This window comes from Hippopotamus amphibius, chromosome 5 (genome assembly GCF_030028045.1).
Source record: "Hippopotamus amphibius kiboko isolate mHipAmp2 chromosome 5, mHipAmp2.hap2, whole genome shotgun sequence".
Lineage (NCBI taxonomy): Eukaryota > Metazoa > Chordata > Mammalia > Artiodactyla > Hippopotamidae > Hippopotamus > Hippopotamus amphibius.
In genome coordinates this window covers 3418655-3437674 of record NC_080190.1, presented here as the reverse complement: position 1 = coordinate 3437674, position 19020 = coordinate 3418655, and the positions used below count along the sequence as shown (strand labels likewise).

Sequence of the window (19020 nt, the reverse complement as noted above, 5' to 3'; positions counted from 1 at the left end):
GACTATATTGTGGCATCTCTATACCCATGGGGACCTCTTTAAGAAACAGCCCAAGAACTGAGTTTCCATGGAGGGGCTCAGGTTGTGTGGTCTGAGTTACCGATGATGGAGGAGTGAATGAAGATAGCCAAGACATTTGTTTAAATACCAGCGTGTGATGGTTAATATTACATGCCCACTTGACCAGTGCCCAGATGTTTGGTTAAATATTATTCTGGGGGTGTATGTGAAGGTGTTTCTGAACAAGATTAGCGTCTGAATCAGTAGATCAGGAAAGCAGACAGCCCTCCCCATTGTGGGTGGGACTCGTCCAACCTATGGAAGGTCTGAATAGAACAAAAGACTGAGGAAGGGAGAATTCCTCTCTCTGCCTGGCTATCTTCCAGCCGGGACGTTGGTCTTCTGCCTTCGGACTCAGATGAGGCTGGAAATACACCACTGGCTCTCTGGGGTCTCCAGCCTGCTGACTGCACGTCTTGGGACTTCTCAGCCTCCAAAGTCTCATGAGCCAATTTCACACACACACACACACACACACACACACACACACACACACACACACAGTGTAAATGTAACTGGTGGGGGTTCTGTGGTGGTGCTGCTGTAGCATGAATTCCCAGTTATCCTCATGGTAGAATTTTGATTGAGCAAAAGAGGCACGTCCTCAATGACCACGTTCTGACACATTTTAAACTGAAAAGTTGCTTACACCACCATCACTGCCCGAGCTGTACGTGCTCACTGCCCAGGGACTTTTATCCTCATGGTCAAGGTGGTGTCGGGCTGGCAGAGCAAAATCATGCTATTTGACTTTCAACTGTGAAATTTTGCAGTAATATTATGAGTCGCTCCCCTTAACAATTGTCTGGCTTGCAGACTCCTGGGAAGGTGAGAATGATTTAGAGTTTATGGGGAGGAGTGTAGTTCAATCATAAAAACGGGGCTGCTGTGGAGGCCAGGGGGGTGCCGACAGCTTGTGTTCTCTGCTCCCGTACTGCTTTTCCTTATTTTCAGCCTGACATCCTTTTTTTTTTTTTTTAAGTAGATTTGCTTTGAGTTTTTGCACATCTACAAGATCCATCTGGAAACTCGATGGTTGGAGAATGGAAATGATTTTATGATTGGGAAAGATTGTCCACGGATTTCTTTCAAAGCAGTGGTTTCTGATTCTGCATTCAGAAAGAGGTGCAGTCTTCATATTAAAAAGCTTGCCCAGTTTGAGAAGAATTAGACCAAGTCAAAACATAGGACCCAGAGAGGGAGAGCCTATTTCTGTGATGCTGTCAGCGGCTTAGAGAGGTCTTCCTAAGGAATCCACTCTTAAAAGGCAGCTTTAATCTGCACTGGCATTACAGGCAGCGGGGTGATAGCGGACCAGCTCCAATAAAAATCCTCCCTTTGCATGATGGAGCTGCCATTTTTAGATGGAAGCTTGATTTCATAATAACATTTTTTAACATAAAAATAAATTAGGGCCAATAATCACTGTATTATTACAGCTATTGTGAAGGTTTTCCCCACAGATCTGGTAAGAAAGAAATCTTTTTAAAACACTAGCTCTTTTTTGAGGTCTTTCCCCAGAAGGTTTTCCTTACTCGCTGGAATGAGCTGCCTGTTGTCCTAGCCCCTGGGTTTTGGTGGGCCAGTCCTGTTCAAGGTGGGATATTCAGGTGACCAGCCAGAAACCCTAGACTTACCTCCCACCTCTGTCTCCAGGACCTCCACTAGCTCCACCCTCCCCCCACCACTGCATCTCGCCCAGCGCTTCCTTGACCTCCTGCTCCCTGCACACACTCCGTGCCCCCATTCCCACTTCCATTCTGGATGGACTTTTTCCTCTCCATGCCTCCCTGATCCCAGCCCAGTTCCATTTTGAGCCCTGTCTCCAGCAGGAAGCCTTCTGAGGCCATCTCAACCCCTGGAGTCTAATTCCCTGTTCTTCAGTAGAATTACGGGTCCATGGGTTCATTTGTTCATTTGTCCATCAGATGTTTATTAAACCCCTCAGGATTCAGACACTCTTGTAGGTGCCGAGGACACATGGATGAACAAGTCGCAGCCTTGCACTTTCAGGAGACACACCTGGGTGGGAGTGGGGAGGGACACACACGATCATGGCAATGGGTTGTCTTACTGTGGGGTTTGGCTGGAGCCCTGAGTCCTCTGTGGATGCGTGGGAGGTAAACTTGCAGAGGAAGTCGAAGGCAAGGTTGGGCAGGGCCTGGATCCTTGGCCGCACTGAGGTTTCATCAGATTGACCTTGTGCACATACCCTGGGCTGTGAAAGGGAAACGGGCAGCAGAGACCAGGTAGAGCCTCCTGTAGTCATCCAGGTGTGAGATGGTCCAGATTTAGATGAAGGCCCTGGTGGTAGGACTGGAGAAAAGGACACACCTAGTACTTCTTAGTATCTTCAGAAAGAAACCATAGCTGGTATCAGAACAGGAGAGAAGTGGATTTCTTTCAGAGATTATATTTTCAATTTTGTCTAAAAATGAAAATTATCCATCTATTCTTTCTTCTATGGAATCAATGAATTAACTCTTCCTATTAATTGCCACCTGGTATGTGCCTGGGCAAGAGACCCAAACATCAAAAAAGACCAGTCCCGATCCCAGTAAGTTTACTTCTAGTTGCAGAAATAATCACATTGCGATACGATGTCTGCAAAGAGAAGCTTGCGTCGCATGCCAGGGCCCAGGCAGCATGGGGTGAGGAGGCTGCTGGTGACATGTCACAAAGGCCTGGCACTCCAGAGCAAGGGCAGTTTCGGTGAGATGCAGAATAGACCACCAGGTACCAGGCCTGGAGTCAGGAGAGAGGGAAACTCTTGAAGTTATTATGAGAAAAATCAGTGATTCATATGAAAGCGTCTTGAACAGCTATCACCGTGTCATCCTTCCCCCAAGGAAGCAGTAACTGAAGCCCCTGGCGCGGTGAGGGGGATGTTGTGGTAAGCATTTCCACTCACACCGTCACACTCAATTGCAGACCTTCAGTGAGTCAGGATTATTATCTCCATCTTGCAGACAGTAAGACTGAGGCTTTGTGCGGGTGAGGAGCTTGGAGAAGGCAGCAGAGCCAGGAAACGCAGGAACTAGGGTGAGCCCCCGTCCTGGGGAATCATGCTGCCACTTTCATCTTCTCAGGCCACCAAAACAACCTAAGGAATTTAATTATTTAAAGGTTATTTTTGGCTCCTTAACAAACACAAGTGGAAGCCTCTGTTGGCAGAATTTGGCTCAAAGGAAGCCACAATTCATCAGTTCTAATCACTGGACAAAGAGTTTAGGGACAGCCTGAAAACACTAGGTGTAGCCATTGACCCTGGGTGGGGAAGGAGGGAACACACCTAGAAAAATTGGCATTTGGTTTGCTAGTCTAAAAAAATTTTTTAAAATCTTATTACTAAAGTATCTTTTGAATTAGACATTCAAATAATTGTATTTACTGCTTGAGGATCATTTTGCTTAAGAACGAAATAAAATGTGGAGGCAGGAACATTTTGTGAAAGCATAGTCTTTTAACTGCATCAGATTCTGTGCCAATTATTTTCATTTCTATGTTATTAAAAATTTAGGGATAAAATAAAAAAGAATTTAAAATAAACTCCCAAAGCTTGTTTCCAGAATGAGATTTATAAGCTTTATGTTGGTAAATATGTACTTTGCGGCATTTATTAGATCATCTGGATTTCTGGGGACATCATTGAGAAGCATCGCATTTGTTGAAACGGGGTTTTTACCACTTTTGTGGATTGAGAGCCCACTCATCTTTCTTCATTTTCCCCACTCTCTTGTCTTTATGCTGATTTTTCATCAAACCCAGAGGTACAGGAACACAGAGCCTGTTCCTATCATTCTCTGGGCATTTCCGTCTCCCTCCAAGCGCCCACTTTTTCTTCTGTGCACCGTGGTGTCATCTGTCAAAATCCTGAACAGTTTCTCACTCAGCCTCCTCACGCTGGGCATCGGCACTTTGTTTTCCACAGCAACACCAGAATCGGAGGACAATTCATGACATCCACTGATTGGTACCGTTCTTGAAATGTTTTCTGTTACTGAGCATCTTCGAGGTAGAACGACAAAAGTGCACACGTGGACCTTTCCATGAGAAGCTTCAGAACCAGAATCGGCCTTCTGATCAATGCTTTCCGGTAGTTGTCTTTAAGGAGGTAATTTTTCAAACTTGGAGAGATAGAGAGAGAAATAGAAACAGATTTCTAATTTTTCAGGTAATTAATGAGGAAAATAGATAATTTCATAAATATATTTTGGCACATATGAAACCATGTCTACTTGGTTCTGGTATAAAATCAACCGCCCTTTGATTAGTGGCAGAGGTATTTTCGTTTGGAGGACTGGGTTATTTTTGAATTCCACTTATTATACTAAATTGAATACCATATTATGAAATCCATTTCAACTTTTATGGACGTCCCTGCCTCCTCCAGGGGCTTCTTCAGGCATTTGGTTTATTGGGGAAGAGTCATTTATTCTCCACAACGATGCCCACGGTGCTGGCACGTTACAGCAAAGAAAATAAGCCACAAAATTCAAGTTCTTATTGCGGAATAGTATCAACTTACATGATTTTCTTAAAATAATGAAAAATGTTAGGATATGACATCCTAGGGAAGGCTAGAAGATTCTTGCATATCTAATCAAAATGTTATCATCCTAGAAACATATTTGTAATGTGACCTTTGTTAGCTGCCTCATAGTGAAGAAATCCTTTCAAAAAGGCAAAAGTTTCCAGTGAAGCATCAGAGCCTGGAAGAAATCCTCCGGAAGAAATTGCATTTTCAACAAGAGAGCCTTAAACAGCCGAGGCTGCACGTGGGAGATCACCAGGACCCTCTTGCCATTGTTTTAAACTGTCAAAGTTTGACTCCTTTTGAATTTTTGAACAATTCAAAAAAGATACTTTCATAAACAGTTTCGCAAATGACAGCATATCTAATTTCTTGGCTTTTGAACACTGAGCTGAGTATAGCACAGGGGCCAATGGAGAATTTCTCCCGAAGCCATAAAGCAATCTAGGAGGTAAGTTGCCAAGCTGTTGACACAGGGAATGGAAATGGAAATTCTCCAGGAGTCTCCTAGACGCTCCTCCTCCACTCTGCTGGCCTGATGCTTGCTGATTGGTGCCGTATATCTTGATGTTAGTATCCCATTTCAGAAATGTTCTGACATTATCTATTTGGAAGTTTGAAAAATAGTATAAAACCCCCAATGCATTTGAGCACACATTTCAACACAGCAATCACAATACTCATCTCCGCTGATGCAAGATGCAGGCTTGAACCCAATTCCAATAGCTGCATTTCTAAGTCAGTGCGAAGCTGAACATCTCTTTGTGGCTAACAGAGTTAGAAGAGCCTGCATCCCTCCTTCCTGAACGTTACCACTCCCTGTGTCCCCCCCCCCCCACCCCGGCCAGGGCTCAGCAAGCGGCGGGGGGGGGGGGGGGCTTGGGCTGTAGAATATGTATGAAGGAACAAATAATCAGGAAAGATGAGTTGGAAGAAAAGTTCTAATAGCAAAAGTGAGAGAAAATGAAACAAGGAGGATTTGAAAAATGCAATGTAGTAGAGGTTTATCCATTACAAATGATTGCACGTCTCTGAAAGAGAACAGAAAGAAAATGGCTGGCATTTGTTTACTTCTTGAAAGATTCAGGCTCAATTCACAAATGGCAAAGCTCACTGAATCCAAAGTGACCTTTCACATTACTAACATCTGGAGAGTCCATTAATCTAGGAGAACATTATACTTCGGAATCAGCCCATGGACTCCCCTAGCATGGAGCGACAAGAAACTGCAGGACTAATGACTCCAAAATCACCTTTAATTTCATATTTAGACTTCTTCCAATTTGTTCTTATCATACAGGCACGGGTAGATGCCAACGTGAATACTCAGTCACTATTTCTAGCCTGTTAACAATCAAGTTACATGTTTCCAATCATCGACATTCTCAAGCGCTACAAATGAAAATCAAATTTGCAAGATGAACCCATTCAGCGAAGTCATATCTGCCATTCCTTTCTCCAGCCAAGAAAGAGAAGTTTTTAATCAGCAGTCAACTCTGCCGTCTTTGGAGTTGGTTTAAACTAAGTCAGCAACTCTGATTCTTTTATTTGAAGAACAAATAGCAGGATAAAATTCCTAAGCCCTAGAAATACACCATCATAACTTGCACCAAAAGATTTTAAATTCCTCAATTCAAAAATGCTAACAGAGTCTTTTCTCTTTCTCTCTCTCTCTCTCTCTTCCTCACTCTGTCCCTCCTCTGTCCTTTTTCCTCCTCCCCCATCCTATATTCTTAGGAATTGGGAACATCCTTAGGAATATTGATCCTTGGGGATCAATAATTCTGTGCAAGCCCTAGTTCTGCCATTTCATAGCTGAGTGTCTTTGCACAAGTACCTTGACCTCTTCAAGCCTCACTTTCGTCCCTATAAAGTGGATGAGACGATGCCCATCTCACAACTTGCGAGCTTTTAAAAGGACAACACACGTAAGAGCAGGCAGCACGGCATCTACGGGGCCCCTTTAATGCTCAAGACTCTTGGTTACACATGACAGAAATACAACTCAAACTTGTTTATTCAAACAAAGAATTCATTGTCACACGGAAATGAGAAGTCCAAGGGTGGCAACCTTCAGATCTGGCTGGATCCAGGGGTTCAACAGTATGGTCTGGGCCATTTCTCTTTGTCTCAATAGGATCCTTTCCTAGCAAAGATGGCCACAATGGCCCTAGAGCCACATGGTCCCTGCTTGGTGCCCCAGCAGGAAACAACTGAACATCCACCCAGGCAAGAACCTGAGAGGCCCAGCAGGGTGCCTGATGGGAGGCTTGCCACACACAATGGAGACAGTAGAGCTGGAAGGAGAGAGCCAGGAATGTCCCCCTATGAAGCTCAGCAAATGCAGTTCTCATTCCCGTCCTGCTTCTGCAACTCAAAGACACAGTAAACCAGGTGTAAACAATTCTAACACTCACCGCTGTCTGACCTCGGCAAACGACTCAACCACGGTTTCCTCATCTACAAAACTGTGATAAGGATATCATCTACCTTATACGGTTATTATGAGGATTCAAAAAGATGCCGAGCACTGAGTACCCAGCCCAGGGACTGCTACTTAATAAGTCATCAATAATATTCCGCTATTACTATTGTTCTATTAATTTCTACGAGTCCTATCTTTCTAGGGCTTGAGTAATTTAATGAATCCAATAAAGTGCTAATGAAGATGAATCCCTAAGACAAAGAACGGAGGCACAACTTGGCAATGCTTGGCTTGGTCTTGGGAGATGGGGGTCCAACTCTAGGAGAGCATCCTGGGCTGGCACCACCTGGTCTCCACGGCCCAGCCTCCTGAAACGGGCCCCCTTGTCCACAGACTTTGTAGAAGGTGCCACTGCACAGTCACGTCTGGCTGGGCACTTATGTAGCAGCAGAGGCTGCCTCTACTGCCAAGGAGGAGATTGGGCGATAGGAAGCCCAGCACCTCCCCTCCTGCTGCCTCCGCCACCGCATCCACAGGCACAGCCGGTGATGGATAGCTGTGAAGACTGAAGAGACAGCGCGTGTGTGTGAAGTACAGAACCCCTGCCAGCACACAGTAGGCGGCCCGTCCCTGTGAGCCGGCAGGGTACCAGCTTGGTGTCTCCCTACCTCATGGCAATCCTGTCCTTATCACAGCTGTCCTCCTGAGCATACAGCTGCACATGTCCCCTGGGATGGTACCTCATTCCCCCAGCCACCATGATTGGTCCAGAGTCTGTCATAGTTACCTGTGTTGGGCGAATCAGAGACCTTCCCTGGGATTTTTCTTCCCCAGGGGAAGCTGGGAGAGGGAATTTGTTTTAACTGTGAGGGGAAGAGCCGAAAGGATGTAATGCTGAGGTCTCAGTCAGAGATACGAGTCATGCCTGGTGCTGCAGAGGAGAGGAGAGCTGGCCTGTCTCTGCGGCCTGGAGCCCTCCTTCCTCCACTCCTCTGAGCTGGACTGGCTGACCTCCTAATAGAAGCCCTTCGGGCCTGGCTTCCCCATTTGCATCAGAAAGAGCCCTGACAATTGGCAAAGGCCCCTCTCTGGGGAGTGACCTGATCCAGCTTCACACTCTCCTCCCTCCCCCAGCAGGAATAAGAACCCTGTCTGTTCCTGTCCAGCACCCTCCTGGACCAAGGACGGCTTCATCTGCAGTGGCTGCTGGTGAGACAGATGGAGGGACCACTTCCAGGACCGCACTCTCTGTCATTCCTGACTCTCCTGATTAAGCTGGATCATCTCATTCTAACAGATAAAGGGGCAAGCGGACAGGCAGCCACCTGCACCATTCTCACCACACCAGTTTCGCCACTCACGTGATTATCAATCACTCTTCCCATGTTTTCCTCATGTTACTTTAAATCAATAGCTCAGTACAGTGGGGCTAGATTGAGGAAGTACCCCTCAGAGGGAATACACCCCTTTTCCTTCTTCAGATGAATATTTTGGAGGCTGAGTTTTCCTGTCTGAATTCTCATGTGTAGTTTCCCAGGCAGATATGAACAGGACAAATCACAATCTCAGCATCAAAATCCCCACCTCTCTTGCTTTAATTTCCAAGTCACAGAAACGAAGGCATGCGTCTGTCTCATCCCAGAAGGGCAGAGGTGGGGGAAGCCCGGCTTCCTCCTGGCGGCCCAGGTGCACACTCCCCAGCACTTCACACCACTTAAAAGATTCTGCCCAAACTGCCAACCATGTGTTACAAACAAAGCCCTTCCCGAAAATGGATCAAAAACACTTTGTAATGAGTGAAGGAGCCGCTTTCAAAAGGACCAACATGTAACCAAACCCTGGGTCTTGAGTGGCCCACACTCAGATGGCCCAACTCAGGGTGGGAAAAGTCCCCCCAAAGTGTTTACGTTTGCAGAAGTAGTTCTCTAAGCATGCAATCCAAAGACACGTACATTGGAAGAGCTGATGTGTATTCACTCGTTTGCATGTTACATATATTTCCTGGGTATTTAATTATCCAAAGCTGCCAGTTTTGGAAGGAAGGGTATGTAAGATTTGGGATGGCCTTTGTCCAACAACTACTGGAAAACTGGACCCAAAATCTGCAAAAATCAGTGGTCCTTTTCCAGGGGCGGGGGGGGAATAAAAACGTTGCCATTCACCATCTTCCAGGCCTTTCCTTCCACCATCCCTTCAACCCCAGCAGATACCCGGGCTGTTCAACACGTCTGCTCCACGCAGGGCCACCCACAGCCCAGGGCCAGGCACACAGGGGATCCTCGCTGCCGGAAGGGGCCTTGCTTTGCACCCCCACTGCCCCAGCCACTGTTCCAGACTGCAAACCCCATGTCCTTATCGGTCTACACCACTCAACTGCGAGCGCCGCGGGGGGCTGCCACAAGTCCCATGAAACGCGGCAGCTCGGGCCCTGCACAAGCGGGCCAGCAAGCAGGTCTCAGGAAGTCCTGAATGCAGGTCTTCAGGCTGCCTCCAGAAGAGCCCTCCCGACCCAAGGTGAGCCTGAAGGGTTCCAGGTATCAACAGAAGCACCCAGGAGCTCCAGGGCAGAAGGGCTTCCTGCCTCTTTGTAGGACTGCAAGAGCTAGGCATGCACAACCTTCCAGGTAAGGGTGCAGCACTCTGCCTTCCTCCAACCCGCAACCCTCGCCTCTGCATGAGGGTGGAGCCCAAAGCCCCACCTCCACCTCTTGCCCACTTTTAGAAGACCTCCCTGTGTTGCAACCACACCACAATGGCTCCAGCCATGCTGAGCACTAGTGCAGAGCAGAGTGTAATCAGAGACAACCAGAGCCCACCCCCAGGTCCTGAGGGTCCCCTCTTCCCTCCTCCAGAATGCTCGATGCTCCTGTCCTCACAGGCTGATTGGCTTGGCTGCACCACCCAGGTCCAAGGTGCTGACTCTGGCCAGCTCTCGGCTCCAACCTTTATAGGAACACTGGGGCTGAGAAAATCAATCGTGTTAATAGGCGAAGCTCTCCACTGGAGATGCTATCCTAAAAGAAAACCATATGTAAAACACTTAAAGTGGTGAACTCTGTAATGTTTCCTTAGTTACAAGACTCTCACAGGTTTGTCCAGAGTTCGAGGCTTTCAAACCACACAAGGTTTTATGTGATCGTTATAAAATCCCTTATTTTCCCAAAGGCAGGGTAGTAGGGATTAAGTTTGACTACTGAAGACAGCTTTGTTGTAAATGGTCTCTAATGTCACAAAAGTAGCTTGGAAAGAGAGGCTTATTAAACAAGTTTCTCGGGTTGCAAATCATTGGAAGCACTCACATGTCGTGTTCATTTGTTTAACCTGAAAGGTATCCATCTGTATGTTTAAAGACGTAATGCAAATGAACACGATTCCCAGTGCCCACAAGAAAGCTGCCTTATCTTAAAGGACTTCCGGGGAGGCCGGCTCCTGGGCTTTACCCCTCTTTTGTAAAGTCATTCATGGGAATCTGTGTCTGGAGAAGAGTGGGTATGATTTATTAATCTGAGGATGGAAAATCCCCAAGGAACCTCACCCATCTGGTGCAATGCTGTCATCCTACAATCAGAGAAGTCAGGTGGATTGCACAGTGAGACTGAGTCCTGAGTCTCCTGACCCTGTGTTCCTTACATACCCGGCCAGCCCCCTGACTGGGAGTCAACCTTGTGCTGCTTCACCAACGTGCATGTAGGTGAGGACTGGACGCGATGGGACAAGGGAATGAGGCATAGGGGAGCTTTTGAGAAAATGATTTGAGTTTTGGAAAATTATCAGGAAGGAAAGAACTTACCAGCAAGTGCAAGGAATGCAGATTTTAGTTCTGCCCACGGGAGAGTCCGAGATATCTCATTCTTGATATGTGGCAGTTCCCGTCTCCTTTGGCTCCAAGACCCCCATTTGGCTCTTGACCCTGGAGCCCCTGTGAAGGCAGCTGCAGCATCTCTCAGCCTCCCCTCAGAGAGTCCTGATGGGCAGAGCCGGCTACTGCACTCTGCCCTCTCTGTCTCACCCATCTTCCCAATGCCACACAATCCACCTGAACGGTCACCAAGATGGTCCTTCTTTCCTGGGGTGGGAATCAGAGATGCTAACAACAGCTTAGGAATTCATATTAAAATACCATTCAGATAAAAAGAAAAGTAGGATTTATGTATTAATTATAAAACTACATCACAGTAGACTTGTTAGGGTATCATTAAGCATCTTGATTCAATTTTTGTGTTATTTTCCCTTTTCAGTTCTGTCGGGATCCCAGTCCTGATTGGGTCCTGGTAGTAACAGAGTATAAGAGGACAGGTGTATTCTTGTCATTAATGTTTATTACTCATATGTACATGCCCTGCACAGAGAAGATTATTATAAAGACCCTTTACAGGTGATGGCTTTGAGGATTAGAGGAGCTGAATAAGCTTCCTAAAGGTTCTCAGTGAGCTAAAAGAAAAGACCAGAACAAACAGCAAAGGCGCTTCACTTTGCCTGCCATGTTAACTTAAATGCTCGCGGCTGTCTGGAGTAGTGCTGAGGACTCGGAGGCGGGTCCAGGCTCACTGGAGAAAAGGCGCCTTAATGTGATCGCCAGTCTGTACCCAGGGTGTGGTTCTTTTCCATTCAAACATGTCTCAGCTGAGGTGTGGTCTGGGAGGGTGGGGGCCTTGGGGGGATCCACAATGTGGCCCACGGAGAGTCACCAGGGCTCATCAGAAAGCAGACATGGCTGAGGTCCTCTGAGCAAACATTCATTCATGACATTAACGTGTCGGGCCAGGCAAGTCACAGATGCCAATGGATGAATTTTTGCCAAATCCCAGTAGAGGAGCTGTACAGCCTGGGATGACACAGATTTCATTCCTATTAAGAAAATGGAACCTAGGAGGCCCATAGCATGGTGGCTCAGAACATGCCAGCCTGCGGTGGGGCCCCTTAAATTGCCAACGGGTGACAGTTCAAGGGATGATTCCACTTGCTGGGGTCCTTCGTGGATCAGGTTGGATAGAATGCAAATTGTCTCCTAGAGCTGCCATGGGAAGCACCACAACTGGTGGCTTGAAACAACAGACGAGCATTGCCGTTCACAGTTCTGGAGGCCAGACGTCTGAAATCAAGGTGTCCACACGGCTACGCTCCACCTGGAGGCTCTCGTCCAGCTTCTGGTGGCCCCAGGCGCTCCTCGGCGTGCAGAAGCATCGCTCCCGTCCCCCACGGGCACACGGAGTCCTCGCGTGTCTCTGCCTTCACGTGGCCTTCTGCTTATAAGGACACGAGTCATATTGGATTAGGAGCCCATACGACTGACCTCATTTTAACCTCTGCCTCTGTAAAAAGAGCCTATTTCCAAATAAGGTCACATTCTGAGTCCTGGGGGCTAGGACACCAACGCATCTCTTGGGCGACATGATTCAACCCACAGCAATGTCCACACGACACCAAGCAGTGCCGGGCACGCATGTGCTCACTGAACAGCAACTAGGTGAGTCTAGGTGAGCAGGCAGCCTCTGAGGGGCCAGGGACGGTGACAGCCCCGCCACAAGCGCTGGACGCTGACCCAGGCCCCTCTGCTGCGCAGAGTCCGGGTGCTGCCCCGCGTAGCTCCGCATGCTCCCTGCCCTCCAGGAGCCGCCGCGGGGGCAGTGGCCGGGGCTCCGGGCTCGAGCCTCTCCGGAGCGGGAGCCTACAACACGGCTCCCCGGTGCGCCTGGCGCCGAGCCCCCAGGCCCGCCCTGGCCTCCACACCTGCCGCGGCACCGGGCAGACGGCGCCCACCAAGGGCTGCGGCGCTGACACGTGGTAAACGGAGGCACAGAGCCCGCGGGCGGGGGGGCGCTGGCGGGAAGAACGCGGCCCCGCTCGTGCGGGTAGGAGGCGCCCGCACGGGTAGGAGCGCAGGGCCCCGGCGGCGAGGCCGCAGCGGCCGTCCAGAAGGCCAGCCGGGCCAGCCCGGGCGCCGCCGCACTGGGCATGCTCCCACCTAGGCTAGCGCGCCTGCCTGTGCCCACACAGGTCCCGCCCCCGGCCCCGCCCCCAGCCCCGCCTCGCCCCCGCGCCGCGGCCCTCGCGTCCAGGCCCCGCCCCACTCTGGGTTCCGCCCCCGAGCCCTGCCGGGCCCCGCCTTTGCGTGTCGCGGCCGCGCTTCCGCCAGGTCCCGGCGCGTGGGGGCCTCCGGGAGCTGCAGTCAGGCCCCGCCCGCGCGCCCCGCCCCCGGCCCCGCCCCCGCGTCCGGGACTTGCCAGGGCGTCACGCGCCCCGGGAGTTCCGCTGGTCCCTGCGCTCGCGGCTCCTCGCGGTCGGCGGCTTGGGCAGCGCGGTGAGTGCGTGGGTTGCCCTCCCGCCAGAGTTCTGGGCTCTCCCTGGGGAGGTGGAGCCCGCGGGGCCGCCCAGCGCCCAGGAGTCCTCCGGGAGCCCCTCGCTCCACCTAGCCGTCGTGGTGGGGCCTCACTGACCCCCCCCCCGCCCCTTGCGGGCCCCAGGTGTGCCCACGTGTGCCCAGGTGTACCCAGCCTTCCCCCAGCCCGGGCTGCGTCCAGCACGCTGGATGACAGTGGCCGGGCCTGGGAGGTGCGTCCGCTCCCACGGAGCCTTTAGGTGGTCAACACCTTCGACGCCCTCCTGCCCGGCGCTGCCGACCGGCGCCGGGGGAGGCCCAATCCTCTGCCCTCTGCTCCCCCGAAGCCTCCAGAAGCCCCTCCTGCGGCCCGTCCTTGCAGCGGCCCCTTGGCACACCGGTTGTGCAGAACCCCGCGTGGCCCCTTGCTCGCTTGAGATGGTGTGAGAGGAGGGCCGCGTTCTGGGGTCCTCGTCCCCGTGGCTGCTGTGTGTGCGCCTTTCGCCCGAATCGCCTCCGTCCACGCTGACACGTGAACACGTGGCGTCTGAGAGCCGCTTGCCCTGGGCGCGGTGATTCCGCAGCCGACCCGGGGGAGCGGTTCTAGACTGCGGGCCCCCCTCCCCGCGCGCATCCTTTCCCGAATCTCAGAACGTGCCTCGGCTCAGCCGCCGACTTTGTTATGGAAGCACATCTTGTACATGTGAGCACAGTTTTTGCTTGGTTGGGTGGCCGGTCCTCAGGCAGAGGGAGACTGATGTATCCTGAGGGGGGTCACCCCGCGGTTAGCGGCAGAACGGGAAGTTGTTGGCTATAGAGAGCTAAGGATAGACTGGCCGTTTAGCTAGCGGCCCTAAGAGTAGCTAAGCCAGGCCCCCCTCTTCACCTCCCCATCCCGAGGCATGAGTGGGAGGGGGTAACAGAGCTTTCATGAGTCCCCCAGTGGAGAAGACACAGGAAAGGAAGCTGAAGCACCCCGTGGGGGTAAACATCTTTAAGAAAATGATGTCAGAGCGGCCCGCTCTACCCCCACCCCCAGCTGGTGGTTAATATCGTGTTAACTCAGACACTTGTCCCATGAGGCAGGTCACGCCAAGTGCACACTTGCTAAGGTCCAGAGCCTGCAAGTCGCAAAGGAGAGCAGGCCTTGCTCTGGCAGGCGTTTCACCTCTTCTTAGGTCCTTGTTTTGGGTTAGGATTTGAGTGGGAGAGTGGTGTCTGTTACATTCTCCGGCTGGGTGAACCAGGCCTCAAGGGCAGAGCTATACTAAGGTTCTTTCCTAGGTGAATATTCTTTTCATTAAAACAAATCTGTATTACAGGAACGAGATTTAACTAATGTTATTAGATGCTGCGTTAAAAAGGCCTCACTGTTGGAGAGCAAGGTTTAAAGAAATAAAGCCCCAGGTGTAGACACAATGGTTAACATCTTACTCTTGTTCAGCTGCGAAAGTTCTTAAACCTTTCTTTTCCTCTCTGTTTTGGTCTTGCTTGGATATCAGTGGAGCCTCACCTGGGCCTTGTCTTCCACTCAGGCCTGCTCGTCCGTGGTTCCCCTTACAGGTGTCTTGCTCAGGCACCGTGCATCCTTCTTGCAGGGAAGAAAGGGGAAGGCAGGCCTGAGGAAGAACGCGACTTCCCCGACATTCCTGTGGACTTTCTCCTCCAGACCTCTTCTCTTCCTTTCTCAGGAACCCCAAACAGTTTACTGTTCTTAGTATTTTTAGTGAAATAAACTTACTCAATTACCTTTATTCTTATTTTGCAGAGGACAGACATTTAGAAGCCAGGGATTCAAACCAAGACTGTTGTATTTCAACTCTCTTTTTGGGGTCACCAGTGCCCCTTTCAGTTTACAGTAAATTCTCCTTGGTAGGAAAAGAAGGAAACAGCACAGTGATTTCTGAGTTCTCTTTTCTAGTAGTCATCTGTTAACATTATTGCCAGGTTTGTTTTCACACTTCACTCTGACCCCGCCTACCCCCGTGGCCCCAGCGTGAAGTTCCTCTTCTAGATCCACTTGCCCTGAGGTTTTTGACATCCTGTGGCGTCTCTGGGTGCTTAAGGCTCACATGTTGGGTTCCTCGTCTCTGACATATAATATATAAACTATCATTGGGTGAGAATCTCCTTTTCATAAATGAACCAATCCAGTGCCCATTCTTGGTTTGAAAGTTTGAAAGTGTGTGTGGTTTATCTGGGGAGGGAGGGAGGTTTGACTGTGCAGGATGGCTAATTTTCCCTTAGTTGACATCAATTTTCCCTTTCCGTTAGCTCTGGACGCCCGTCTTGGGCATAGGTAAATGAAAGTTTGACATCCACTGTTAGAGACAGAATACTGCGAGATGTGTGGTCTGTTGCATTTGGGTAACTGCTGCGTGTCTGCTGGTCAGTGGAAAGAAACTGTCTTCCTTTTAAATTTTCTTAAATTAACAGTAATAAAGAGCTTATATAGGAGGGTGGTAGGGTTTGGGGAATATGTATAATGAATATATGAGATACAGTGAATGACTTACTCCTTTATGTCACTGGTAAAATGAGTTGCCTAAGGAGAGGAATAAATCATTTTTGTGACCTTTTGTAACCTTTGAAGGAAGCAAAGTGGTTTTGGCAGGTGTGGCTCACGTGTAAGTTGGCTGCAGACAGTGTCTTGCCAAAGTGCTTGGAATCCCTGGCAGTGAAGCCAGTCTGTGGCTGCCACCCTCCTGGTGCCTGCTCCAGGCAAACAACTAAAGAAACGGGCTGCCCCAGGGGCCACTGACACAGCAGTCACATCCTCGGTCACATGCTAAATGCTGACACTTGGTTTTGATACCACAAGTTGTTTTCAGTTAGATTGGGGGCTTAGTAGACGAGTGGGGGTCTCCAGGCCTCATGTCTCCCTGTACACTCCCCCCCCCCCACCCTGGAGTACACTCATTTGGCCTGTGATGTAGCTGTGATAAAACCAGCTAAAAACTCTACAGAAACATTTCCTTAGGGTTGTTAAGTTTGTTGTCATGTGTGTATACGTGTAACCGTGTTAGGAGTTGTGAGAGAGCTATAAACGCCTAGTGTGCTCACTCTACTACTTGGAAAATTTTCTTGTTAGAATAATTTCCTACCCGTAACACTTGTGAAGTCAGCAGAGTATCCAACCCAAGCTCCGTTGCCCATTCCCAGAAGTCTGGGGGTGAAACTGGATGCGCGGTCCACCAATGGCGTGACTCGTAAAAGCCGGCCCTTGTTAAATCTATTTGTTTTTATTATAGACATCGGTCTGCCGGTCGCAGTAATGCGTTTATGGACGTTTTTCTGCAAGCACAGCGCTGGTGGCAGTTTTTACTGACAAATTGAGTCATATGGATAGTAGTTTAGAAAACTCTTACCTTATTGACAGATTGGGCAGCTCCAGCCCTGGATGTTCTGAGGTTTTAGATGGATGGAGAGAGTGAACTGAATCTCAGGGCAGAATGTGGGACGGGACATTTTAATGGTGAGCTTCGTAAATAACCGGTAGTTATTTCTCATTTGTTTTTAAGCTTTTGGCTACAGTTTACCCCCCAAACACAGGGACTAAAGGTAGGGGCCGAGGGTGTCCCCTTCAGATCTGGCCATCTTGTCAGTGTCATTAGTAAGAGCCAACACTGAAACACGGGCCCCGTCACTCTCCTTGAAGTGGGATACTTGTGAGCTCTAGCAGAACAATTTCTTGAAAGGTGGCCTGAGCCCTGCTGGTCTCAGAATTACTGAGAGTGCTGGTTAGAGAGGGAGACCTACTGGGGCAGCACCCTGGGGCCTGTGTCTTTGCAAGCTTCCCACAGGACCCTGATGTTTGAGCATCTCCAGGGCAGTGTTGCGGTCATCTGAGAAGAGCTCTCCAGCCCACACAAGCTCCGAGTTCCCCTCCCGGCTGGGCTCGTCCGCAGCCAGCATTGTTGTTCTAAGTTCCGTGTGCTTATGGATCTGTGTATGGTTTTGTAACTCCTCAGAGACATGTGGATCTCTTCGAATTGCAAACCCGACATGTTATCCTAGTGTTATAGCTTTCAGTCTTGTGGTTATGACAGAAGATGCAGATGTTACCAAAACTTTGGCATTAGTTTTACAAACTAACGTTAAGCATGGACAGCCATATTATATTTCATGCCCATCTTTCATTTTGAATGGCTGGTCTGGCTTTTTCTCCCTTTGGGTAGAAGCATTTTCATGGTGTCAGGTAAGAGTTAACTTTCATATATGCAACCAGATACGTGTTTGGGGAGCTGAACTGAGTTTTTATGTATGACGTGCCGGAGTTGTGTGTGGGGGGGGGAACAGTGGGAGGGGTTCTGGTGGTGCCAGTGGGTGGCTCTGGGCAAATGCATCCTCAGCTGTGGGATGGCAGTGATCACACTCTGTGTACCTGGGCAAGCATGAGCATAGGGAGTAGCAGATGAATATTTTGTGAAGTATGAAGCATTGCCTGGATAGGAATTTTAATTTGGAACCATAGTCTCATAGGAGGGTGAGACTAACTGGGAAAAGGGCGAGGAACTAACCAGAATCCTTGTTTCCCTCCAGTCCAGTGAGCAGCCTTGTTTTACCTCCAGTCCAGTCAGCATCCTTGTTTTCTCCTCGTCCAATCAGCATCCTTGTCCCTATACCCGCGCACCATGCAATCAGCTTCCTAGTGTTCCTTTCATCCAGTCAGCATCCTTGTTTTCCCCTCATCCTATCAACATCCTTGTTCCTCTATCCCACCCCATCCAATCAGCATCCTTGTTCCCTTCCAGTCCAGTGAGCATCTTGTTTTACCTCCAGTCCATTCAACATCCTTGTTTTCCCTTCATTCCAAACAGCATCCTTGTCCCTATATCCCATCCCATCCAGTCAGCATCCTGGTTTTCCCCCAGTCCAATCAGCATCCTAGTTTTACGGATTTACACCACAGCCTCATTTGGGGTTGTACACACAGGGTTAAGGTTGCAACCTCTGCGAACAAGACTGACTTGGTTTGGACCTGACTCCATAATTACTATCTATGACCTTGAGTGAAGTTCCTAGCCTTGGTTTCTCCAAAAGTCAGGAAAATGACATTGCCATTTGTAGGGCTATTGTGGGCTATTGGAAGAGAATCTCATTTGGGGAATCAACCCAGGCCCCACCCATGGTGAGACCTGAATAATAATAATAGTTGACATGGGGTCTCAGTTGGGCTCCGCCTCCCATGTCTGTGATTCCATGTGGCCGCGAACCTTCATTTGATCTGGAGCATCATGAAGCCCAGGGCTGGTTTGCCAGGTGTCTAAAATTCCTTTTACCTGGAAGGGGTGCTTTGCCCAGTGGCCTGTTTTCTTACAGTGGATGAATTGGGAGCCACTGAAGTGGCTGGCCTCATGGTGCTTCCCGCTCAGGTGGCAGAGTTCTGAGTGTCCAGGTGTGCCGTGCTGATGGACAGCTTGTGCCGTGTGGGCCTAGAGCAGGCGTGTGGGCTTCATGTGTGTGTTCCTGGGGGCGTGGCCCAGCCTGGCTCTGACAGCCCCGAGTCACTGTCTCTGGGAGGTGTGACCTTAATCATCTGTTACATTGAAAGAACTTCCTGGAGGACCAGACACCGAATCTGACACTATGGCAGTGGCCGGGAACTAGCAGTGACACCAGCGTATGACAGTGTTTTCTTGTGTGAGAGGAAATCACAGTAGTGAGGGGTAATGTGGTCCT

General features: G+C 49.7%; 1 protein-coding gene across 4 annotated transcripts in view; it reads left to right on the top strand.

The window, feature by feature from the left end:
• The first annotated feature begins 12418 nt into the window (after nucleotides 1-12418).
• The window catches only part of MGMT (O-6-methylguanine-DNA methyltransferase), a 268984-nt gene continuing 262382 nt past the window's right edge, over nucleotides 12419-19020 (top strand). The window contains exon 1 of one of the 4 annotated variants that reach the window (XM_057737220.1): nucleotides 12419-12486. The gene's annotated coding sequence lies outside the window, so the exon portion shown is untranslated. Of the gene's footprint in view, nucleotides 12487-12797; nucleotides 12804-13238; nucleotides 13321-19020 lie in introns of those variants that run through there. The other 3 variants (XM_057737224.1, XM_057737222.1, XM_057737221.1) reach the window with 3 other exon arrangements.